Genomic DNA, 9,286 nt, shown 5'->3' with positions numbered 1-9,286 from the left:
GCTGTGGCTGGAACCAAATCTGCATCTTTCAGTTCAGCAGCCAAACACTACTGAGCCAGCACAACGGGGCCAAGTATCAAAATGCATGCCATTACATTTCCTTCTAGCCGGTGGTTTTCTTCACAGAACTAATGTATACAAGGAAAAGTAAATAGCAAGAAAACACTAGTTTTATTGCACATTATATTCACATTTCAGCAAACATTCTCTAGGAACAAATTTCTCATAATGTTTGCATGGAAACCATGAACATCTTACAAAAACAAAACAATGCACTTACTCCACTCCAATTATTAAGGGGCAAGGTTGCATCTATGCTACTACACTGCACTTATCACAAAACCACAAGCCCCATCTGCTTTGGCCAATCACTTGATGAAACTAACGGAGACAGATGTCGCACACCACAGACTGGTCGTCTCGCAACATATCTCTGCATATGTTGCATTTCAATTTCATGCCTTTCCACTTAGCTTCAACTGTTGCCAGCATTACTAGTCACCCATCTTTTCTGAAGTTCCTTTTTACGCTGTTGGGATCAGTATCCTTGTTAACTATGGTCTCTGGAATTTTCGATGCTATCATTTTCACATCTTCCTCATCTGGAAGAACGAAGGAAATGACAAGCTTTGAGCAGAAAAAAAATTAGGGAGACTCCAAATCTCCAACTGTAGGGGTATGGTGTGCCAGCGTTAATGGTTCTTGTCTGCAGATCCCACTGTGGATTCCCGTTAATTTACATGCCCTTTGCTACAAACATAATTACTAATTCCTTAATTCATGTCTCTGTTATCTCAGATATACTCATTAGCATACGGTCGTAGGCTGCCCTGTTAGGTGATAGACAACCTGGCATAGACCTCTGTAAGCCTCAACCTTTCTTAATTGGAGCTGAAACGTCCCAGAACATATTTCAAATATAACTTTGTAAGCTTGACTTAACAGCTCCTGCCATGTAGTGTGGCCTCGTGACATTTGGCTCGTGGCACTTTTGGCTTGTGCACAGGAGTCATCTGTTAAATACTGGTTAACATGCATGAAAAATACATTTTCACACAAACTGGTGGCAAATGGTCAAGTGTGTGTGTGTGTGTGTGTGTGTGTGTGTGTGTGTGTGTGTGTGTGTGTGTGTGTGTGTGTGTGTGTGTGTGTGTGTGTGTGTGTGTGTGTGTGTGTGTGTGTGTGTGTGTGTGTGTGTGTGTGTGTGTGTGTGTGTGTGTGTGTGTGTGTGTGTGTGCGCGTGCGTGCGTGCGTGCGTGCGTGCGTGCGTGCGTGCGTGCGTGTGTGTGTGTGTGTGTGTGTGTGTGTGTGTGTGTGTGTGTGTGTGTGTGTGTGTGTGTGTGTGTGTGTGTGTGTGTGTGTGTGTGTGTGTGTGTGTGTGTGTGTGTGTGTGTGTGTGTGTGTGTGTGTAAAACCTTTATTCGGAGGAAGCTTGAGGTAGCCTGAAGCAACCTCACGCAAACACTAGGTGGCCTCCTCATTACAGGAGCCCATTGGCGACCGCTGCGGCTCGGGCTCGGTAAACATGCACTGACATTGCTCCGATCTGGCTTGCCAGATCGGAGCAGCCGAGCAGGGCTGCCTCCCAGTCCTCCCGGGTGGGGTTGGGTTTGGGGGTGAGGTTCGGGGTTAACTGACATGCCCACACCATATGGAAGATGTCCGAAGACTTCTCCGCACAGTGCAGGCACTTTCCTGTACAGGCAGGATCAAAGTGTTTTAAAACTGCCGGGCACAGCAGCGTTTTGGTGTAAAGGCGGAGGAGTGTGCGTTCCTCCACCTTTGTAAGGCCCTTACAAGGCTTAGGATAAATTGCATGGCCGAATTGAAATAATTCAATAATTTCTCGAAAGTGGTGCACTGCAGAGTCTGAAATGTATACCTATATGCATGCAAGGATCGCATCATATAACATGATCAAGAGTTCTATCAGTACCTGTAGTTACATAGCATTTCAATGCCCATTAAAGGACCACCTCAGACAATGGTTGTTGTTACCACAAGACCTGTTCTAACAGCGTACTGACACCATTCCACTGAGCGATGACATGTATATGCATACCCTAGATAGCTCATGATTGTGGATCTCATTTATTTCTATGACTTCCAAGGAGTTCCTGTCGTCAGAAACCCTACACTTTATGAAATCGGGACAGTTGTCTTGAAAGGTGATGAAAAGAAATAACCAGGTTACCTTGATGCAATGCTAAATTACAGAGGGTGAACATGCTGCATGAAGATACCAAGAAGCTTGTACAAGGAAAAGTGAGAGTGAAATGGCAGGATTTTTGAAACATTGAAATAAACTACAAACTATACTTGTCAAACCTGTCATTAAGGTATGGAAATCATGCAGTAATCAGAAACTCAACATGGAGGCCATTTTAGGTCATCTTCACAAAACACATACCCACACCTCACACACAGCTTCATATACTTATGAAAGAGGACAAACCAATATGCAAGGAGTGTGGAGATGAACTAACAATAAACCATATCTTACACGTGCGCCAGAGTCGACAAAATAAGAGGAAACATTTTGTACAATTTTGCAACAGATCCCTTTCCATCCCAGCATGATCCTAGGAGAGACGTGCAAATTTCCTGCATTTTTGGTTTCCTAAAATGTTCCTAAACAAGCTACATCCTAAAGAACATTTTAGTAATTACACACAAAATAAATACATTAAACCTTGTTCTTGGTGCATGGCAGCATTAGTCGCTTATGCACCATAAAAATCAACACAATGCTGTAAGGTATACCTTGGTTAGCTATGTTATATGAGACAAGCGATCGGAAAGTGACCTATTCCAATAATTTAACAAACTGAAGGCGATTCTACAGATTTCTAAAGACTGGAGTGCTCAAATGTTTTATCAACGTCCGCCTGCTTAGACAGCCTGTAGTGAAACTGTTGAAGAGAATACATTTTTGTACATTTAACGCGTTTCTGAATGCGTTGCTTTCAATTACGGGACCCACAAAAAACAGCTGAATGTCAAACGCCGCCTAGGTAGGCTTTCTAGCAAGACAGCGGTGTAGCGTGGAAAATCGCTCCGCCGGTCCATCGCTGGCGCCGCTGACTTGACAGGCGAACTGTTCAAACTTATAGCTACTGACCACACCTGAAACACTGAATTGCGCATGATCAAGGCAGAATTTCTCTAACACTGAGCACTGGTAGCTATCGATTTCGCGCCCAATATTGTGAAAATCTGTCCTCTCTTCGATCATTGATACGTCGATCCACGGTTGAACATTTATGCGCCTCGGTGTAGGCCAGCCGTTGGAACATGGATGCGTAGTTGTAGCAACGATCACTTGCATGGCACACTCTGCAAAATTCCAAGATTCAGCTTCTGCAACGAAATGTGCAGCGCACATTTTCTACCGCGTACCTAAGTCCGGCGATGCATGCATATCGATCCCGATCGTTTCAAAGCTGCGCGGCCGTTCAGTCGGGTCACGCTAACCTCGAGCATGCGGGGTTTTAAACTACATGTACGCAAAATTCAACGACAAGAAAAAGATGCAGGCTAAGCACTTTAGTCTAGTCTTCCCCTAAATACCAAATAACATTGCTGCTCACAGAGAATTCGGATCATCGCGCTTCCGGCTTTCTGGTTGTGCACTCTTGCGGTGCGGTGCAGTAGGTCTTCGCCTCGACGAGTCGATGTACAGCTCGCCGCAGTAGCGCAGGCCTCTAGTAGATTCGGCATGTCTTGTGCCATGGCTCTGAGGTAGAATTTAAACGAAGAATTTAGCTAGAAACATCCGGTTTCCTCGGTCTGCATGTGAGGAACGAGCATAATGCCATTTCACATACATACTTTGGACTGCCGAATGTTCTGCACGGCGAGGTGTGTGTGTTGTACCGGCGCTAGATCTTCGGAGGTCGATGCAGGACCTAAGACAGCGTAAATGCTAGGAGTAGCTCGCTTACATTACGGGCAGATCGAGGTAATAGTTTAGTGCGAAGCGAAAGCTGCTCGTGAATGTGCGTATCTCGATGCCAGCTGGTGGAGCTGGTGCAGCACGTAGCATCGCCTGCAGCTATGTGCGTGACAGCGATGCTTGCCGTACACAACCCTAAGTGAAGACCGTGATCTATGTTAGAACGTCTTCGTATCAATTCATCGAGAGTCGCGGCTAGCTGATATCATAGAGGATAAGATTCATTCACGCGTAGCAAGCGGAATGTGGCCGCGTTCGACGTGCATATAGCCATGAGCCTGTATATCGACGTCCGCCGTATCTTTACGAGAATCGAATGGATACGTCGGACGTACCTTTAGACACTTCGATTAATGAACAGCTTCAGTGCTGCAGAAACAGTGGTCATGTGCCGACTCATTCGGTCGCTTTGTGTATGCTCACAACTAAGGACGGGTAGATAAAGTTCAAGGTCGCGACACTTGTATCGATTGCCGGTTTTTCTAATACGCATGAGAACGTTGTCGGTTTTATAGTTGCTTGCTTCTGCAACACTGCCAATGTTTTGCTACAGATAGTAAGAATAAGCAGAGACCGCGGTTCTCAATGCACGCAATTTATGTAGCCATTAATTATTGCATGCCATGGCAGTAGTATGTGATGTGGTTTGCTGCTGTTCATGCTATGAAACCATGAATGACACATGCTCTCTCATTGCAGGAGACTGAGGGCACTTTGGTGGCAGTACTTTACCATCCATTCCATTGCATTTGATTGCACCATGGGGTTGTGGAGCGAAATGTAGGAAAGAAAGGGTGCTGCATTTGTCTGATAGTGCAGTGCTGTCTGAAGCTTATCATCTTGAGCATTCATATAAGCATGAACAGCCTTGCACTTCGTCAAATCTGTGGAATGCCTTTTGTGCTGGCATATAGCCTGCAGTACCACTCTGCAAATGCCACCAGAGTGCAGCTCTGCTGATCAATCATACTGATGTAGGTGTATGGGTCGTTGGATAAAAAAGAAATGCTGTTCAGTTCACAGCAGAAGAACACCTGCAGGGTGCCGCACTGACTTGCACATTACTCGAAAGCGCTCCTAAGTACCAGCATAATGCAAACACAAATACTCAGGTTTCCAACATTTGGAGGCAACACAGTTGTGAAATGTACTCAGGAAAATAAGTAATGTAGTAGAGTGAATGACATCACCACTCATGCTCAGTTTCGCTCCATGTTGCACTACAAAGTAGTAGTTATCACAAGAAACTAGATACAAGGAATCTTACTAGAAATTGTTGGCATGAGGATTGTTCTGTGCCCTAATCCTTGCATATTGGAAACTTGGCATTACAAGTTTCTGTGATGTCATGTCCAAATGTTTCAATGGCACTGGTATCTTCCTTGTTTCACTACTGTGCAAGTTGTACAAGATTTTGTCTTATTTTGACTTCTAAAACAATTTGCAGATGGTCCACAATCCTTGTTGAAAATCTAAGGTTTGGTTTGGTTAGGTTTGTGGGGTGTAACGTCCCAAAGCAGCTCAGTCTATGAGAGACGCTGTAGTGAAGGACTTCGCAAATTGTGACCACGTGGGGTTGTTCAACGTGCACTGACGTTGCACAGCCCTTGGGCACCTAGCTTTTTGCCTCGATCGAAAAGCGGCCGCCCAGGCCGGGATGTGATCCCGCATCCTTGGGCACAGTAGTTGAGTGCTCTAACCAGTTCACCACTCCAACAGGGTAAAAATATAAAGGTGCAGTCATTTCCTTCATACTGTTTCTATTGCAACATGTCGCACATCCTATTTTTTAAAGAGCACTCTTTCCCACATGGATGCCACTTCACAATGCCAAAGTAGGGCTAGGTTTCTGTGCTGAAGTATTAACGATTTCAACTGTGGAGGTATGTTTTGAAGTGCCCTTGTAATAACGTAAGCTTCACAGATCAATTCTAGAGGCTGCCACTTTGCAGCCTCTACTGAGCCAGAGAAACACTGAAGTTTGGCAACTCAAACTATACTGGTTGCATTGCTCTTGAAAGAAGGCAGCAGAGCAGGTAACAGCACAAAACATAAGAAGTACGCACAAACACGAGGACAACACTGCACTGACAACTATATTGTCCCAAACACGCCCACCTTCTCCCTTCACTTCACGTCTGCAGCCAACTTCTTTCTTTTCTTTAGCATCCTGCCGGTTTGCGCAGAAATTCTAATTCCTTCTTCAACAATACCACTGAAGGCATACTGACACATTGGTCTCCCGAGTCACTGATTGCATATGCTTCATAAATTTCTCTTGCTAACTTATCCTTCATCCTTTTCATAACCTGAACATTGTGAAGGTCAGCTGGACATTTTTGGTCTCTACAAACAATGCAGTCTTTACAGTGTACTGCGAGATTAGTGCCAGACTTGTCCACCATTGCCATAGCATGTTCTCTAATCCTGTCATTGATACATCTTCCTGTCTGTCCAATATACTTCTTTCCACGCTGCAAGGGAATCTGATAAGCAATCCCCTGAATACACTTGGAGTACCTAGTCCGGTGCGAAGTTTTGCATCCAGAGTTGAAGTCCTGGTTGTTTACCCACATACACATCCCTTTAGCTCTGTTTGGTGCCGTTGAAGTGAAGGGAGAAGATATGCGGGTTCTGGTCAGTGTAGTAGTCAGTGCAGCATTGTCTTTGTGTTTGTGTGTGCTTCTTATGTTTTGTGTTGTTACCTGCTCGGCTGCCTTCTTGTAAGAAATGTGTGACCAACTAGCTCAATGTTCAACTCTATTATGGTTGCATTGGTTCTGTCCATATAAAAACTGTGCTTACAGGATCGAAAAAGCACAGGTTCAGTATGCTTGATAGAGCGGGCAAAGCCTGGTATGTAGCGTAGTAAATGGCTCCCACATATTTAATATTGTTACGGGGATGCACTTAATGTAACAGCACTGCGATGGGCTGAACTCGACGCTGAGACTTCAGTAGCCGTGCAGTGTCCACTCTGTGAGCGTCGTCCTCTTTCTCAACGCTTTGTCGTCGTCGTCTTCGTCAGTGAGCACATCACTTTGGTACCGCGTTTCCAGGTAACACTACCCCCCCTCGGCAAAAGGCAACGTCCCAGTGCGTATTAGGCGTGCGATGTGGAGGGGGAGTAATATGGCTTTAGGCGGGCGACGTGTACGATTTCGGAAGTGGGTGTAGCAGTCGGTGACTTTGGGTGGAGCGGTGAAATCTCATAGGTCACGTCGGTCACTGGGCGTAGTACACGGTAAGGACCTGTGTATACCCTAGCAAAAAAATCCGATAGAAAACTAATAGCCTATCAGATTATTGATATTGGTTTTATATGTCTGCCAGAGTATTGGTCTTATGGGTATCCTAGCCGACTGGTTTTACAGGTCTACTGGAGTATTGGTTTTATAGGTCAATTGTTTACTGGTCGTATAGGCTATGGTATTATCGGTCCTATGGCATCTGATAAACTGATAGGTCTGTAATGCTAGTACACCCATAGCTGTCAATAATCTGATAGACCTACAAAACCAGTAGGCTTCCTATTGGTTTTGTAGGCCCTATGGAATATTGGTCTCATCGAGTAGCTGCGGGTGTTTTACCTCTCCGGACACCTGAAAGGAGAGGGCAGCTATGTTCCATTTTCTAGGGATGAGTTACGCAACAGGTGCATGTATACACATTTTAATCCACAATGACAGCGGCAACGCATACTGGCACATAATCCAAACATTGACTGCATCCAGGTAGCCCTCGATTCCAAGATTGCGGATTTCGGCCCGATGATGTAGTCTCTCGAATGCTAAGGCACCTGAAAGAAATAAAATATTGCGTTACAGCTTGAAAAATAAGCGATTTCAAGAACGCGACACCACCATGACTTCAAAAAATCGGTCCACACATATACCGGCAACCGCGATTGCGCGCGTATTCATGCGGAGGCAGTTAGGAGAGGCGCCGCCATTACTGAACGCCGAGGTAGCTGCTGAACCAACATTCCGCCTTGCGCCTCACCACAGGTTCTGCCACTTAAACACAGTGCGCACGATATTCGAAAACAGATTAACGCTAAAAAGTTTCATCGATGCTTTCAAGAAATCGTGCCGACAACTTTAAAACTCGACGCTGCGTTATATCACACCGCGCGATTCAAATTCCTTTGTTGGCGTGCAGGCAACGGCATTCTGCAACGCAAAGCCACATCATACACTGACAAAGTATAAACGTCAGCCCGAAGTTGCAAGTGATGCACACGCACCTGATCAAAGGCTGAACGTGCGCTGGAACGTTGATATCCTCGAGAAGCACCCCGAAAATCGGCGAAAACTTATAAACACAGGGCACCGACCGAACTGCCGCCCGATCAGCGATCGCGCCAGCGCCAATGCCTCTACGGAGCTGCGCATGCGCGCCCAGAGGAGAGGTGGAAAGGAGGATGAGAGAGGCCAGCACGGGAACGCTTGCGCGGGAGTGGGAGTGAGAGAAAGGAAACCTACCTCTCCGCTGCGAAGCGCCGCCGGCATCGCGCTACCGCGGCGGCAGCTCGAGCCGTACTCGTCGCGTGCTCGATGTCGACTCCTCTCGCTTCGGCGGCGGTTGCAGCGTTGCAGTTGCTTGGACGCGCGCCTCTCAATCCATTTCGCCGTCCTGCTCTGCACATGTAGGTGATTGTGACTGAGCTGGGCCCCGACAGAACCGTGCTATATCCGCGTGCTTTCCCATCTCCATTCAGTGATCCAGTAGCAACAGCGTCGCGCGTCTTGCGGCTCCAACCGTACGTAGTTTGTTGAGACCGCGCGCAGCGTTCTCAATTGTTATTGCGGCTAATATTGTACGTTACGGCAACACTCAATAAACGGGATGAATGCGTGAGTTTTGGGGATGTGTCCGAGAAGGAAAAGGAAACAATGACAAAGACCTAAAATCTCCAACGTACTGATCCTGCATGCAAGACCCATAAACAAACGCATACTGATGTATCAGACACTTGAACCAATATGTAGTAGTCTACAAGACAAGCATGTATCAGCCTATAAGATGTATGGGCTTCTGCACTGGTCTGATACTTTTCTTATACAACCCACCGATAAACCTATGAAACCAATACTATTGCCTATAGGACAAATATGTACCAGTCTATAAGATTTATGAGTTTCTGAATAAGTCTCATAGAAATGCAGATAAAACGCATAGAATACCTACAGAACCAATACCGATTCTTATAAAACCAATAACGCACCCTATTGGTCTTTTTTGCTAGGGTAGTGGGGCAGAAGTTTTTGACACAACCCCACACGACGGCACGGAAGCCAGAGCAGCACCAGAGATCCGGGAGGATAGTGC

The 9,286-nt window shown here is 46.0% G+C and overlaps 1 long non-coding RNA gene across 1 annotated transcript; it reads right to left on the bottom strand.

Moving 5' to 3' along the window:
• Positions 1-7,611: 7,611 nt before the first annotated feature.
• LOC146172112 (uncharacterized) lies at positions 7,612-8,464 on the bottom strand. The gene is made up of 2 exons (XR_014702459.1): positions 8,202-8,464; positions 7,612-7,754 (listed from the first exon to the last, which is right to left on the bottom strand). It is a non-coding gene; the product is annotated as an uncharacterized LOC146172112 (long non-coding RNA).
• Positions 8,465-9,286: the final 822 nt, after the last annotated feature.

Source organism: Amblyomma maculatum, unplaced genomic scaffold (assembly GCF_055883805.1).
Source record: "Amblyomma maculatum isolate TAMU_Amacu unplaced genomic scaffold, ASM5588380v1 scaffold_13, whole genome shotgun sequence".
Classification (NCBI taxonomy): Eukaryota; Metazoa; Arthropoda; class Arachnida; order Ixodida; family Ixodidae; genus Amblyomma; species Amblyomma maculatum.
Note: the sequence above shows the minus strand (reverse complement) of the source record. Positions and strands in the feature narration are given on the sequence as shown.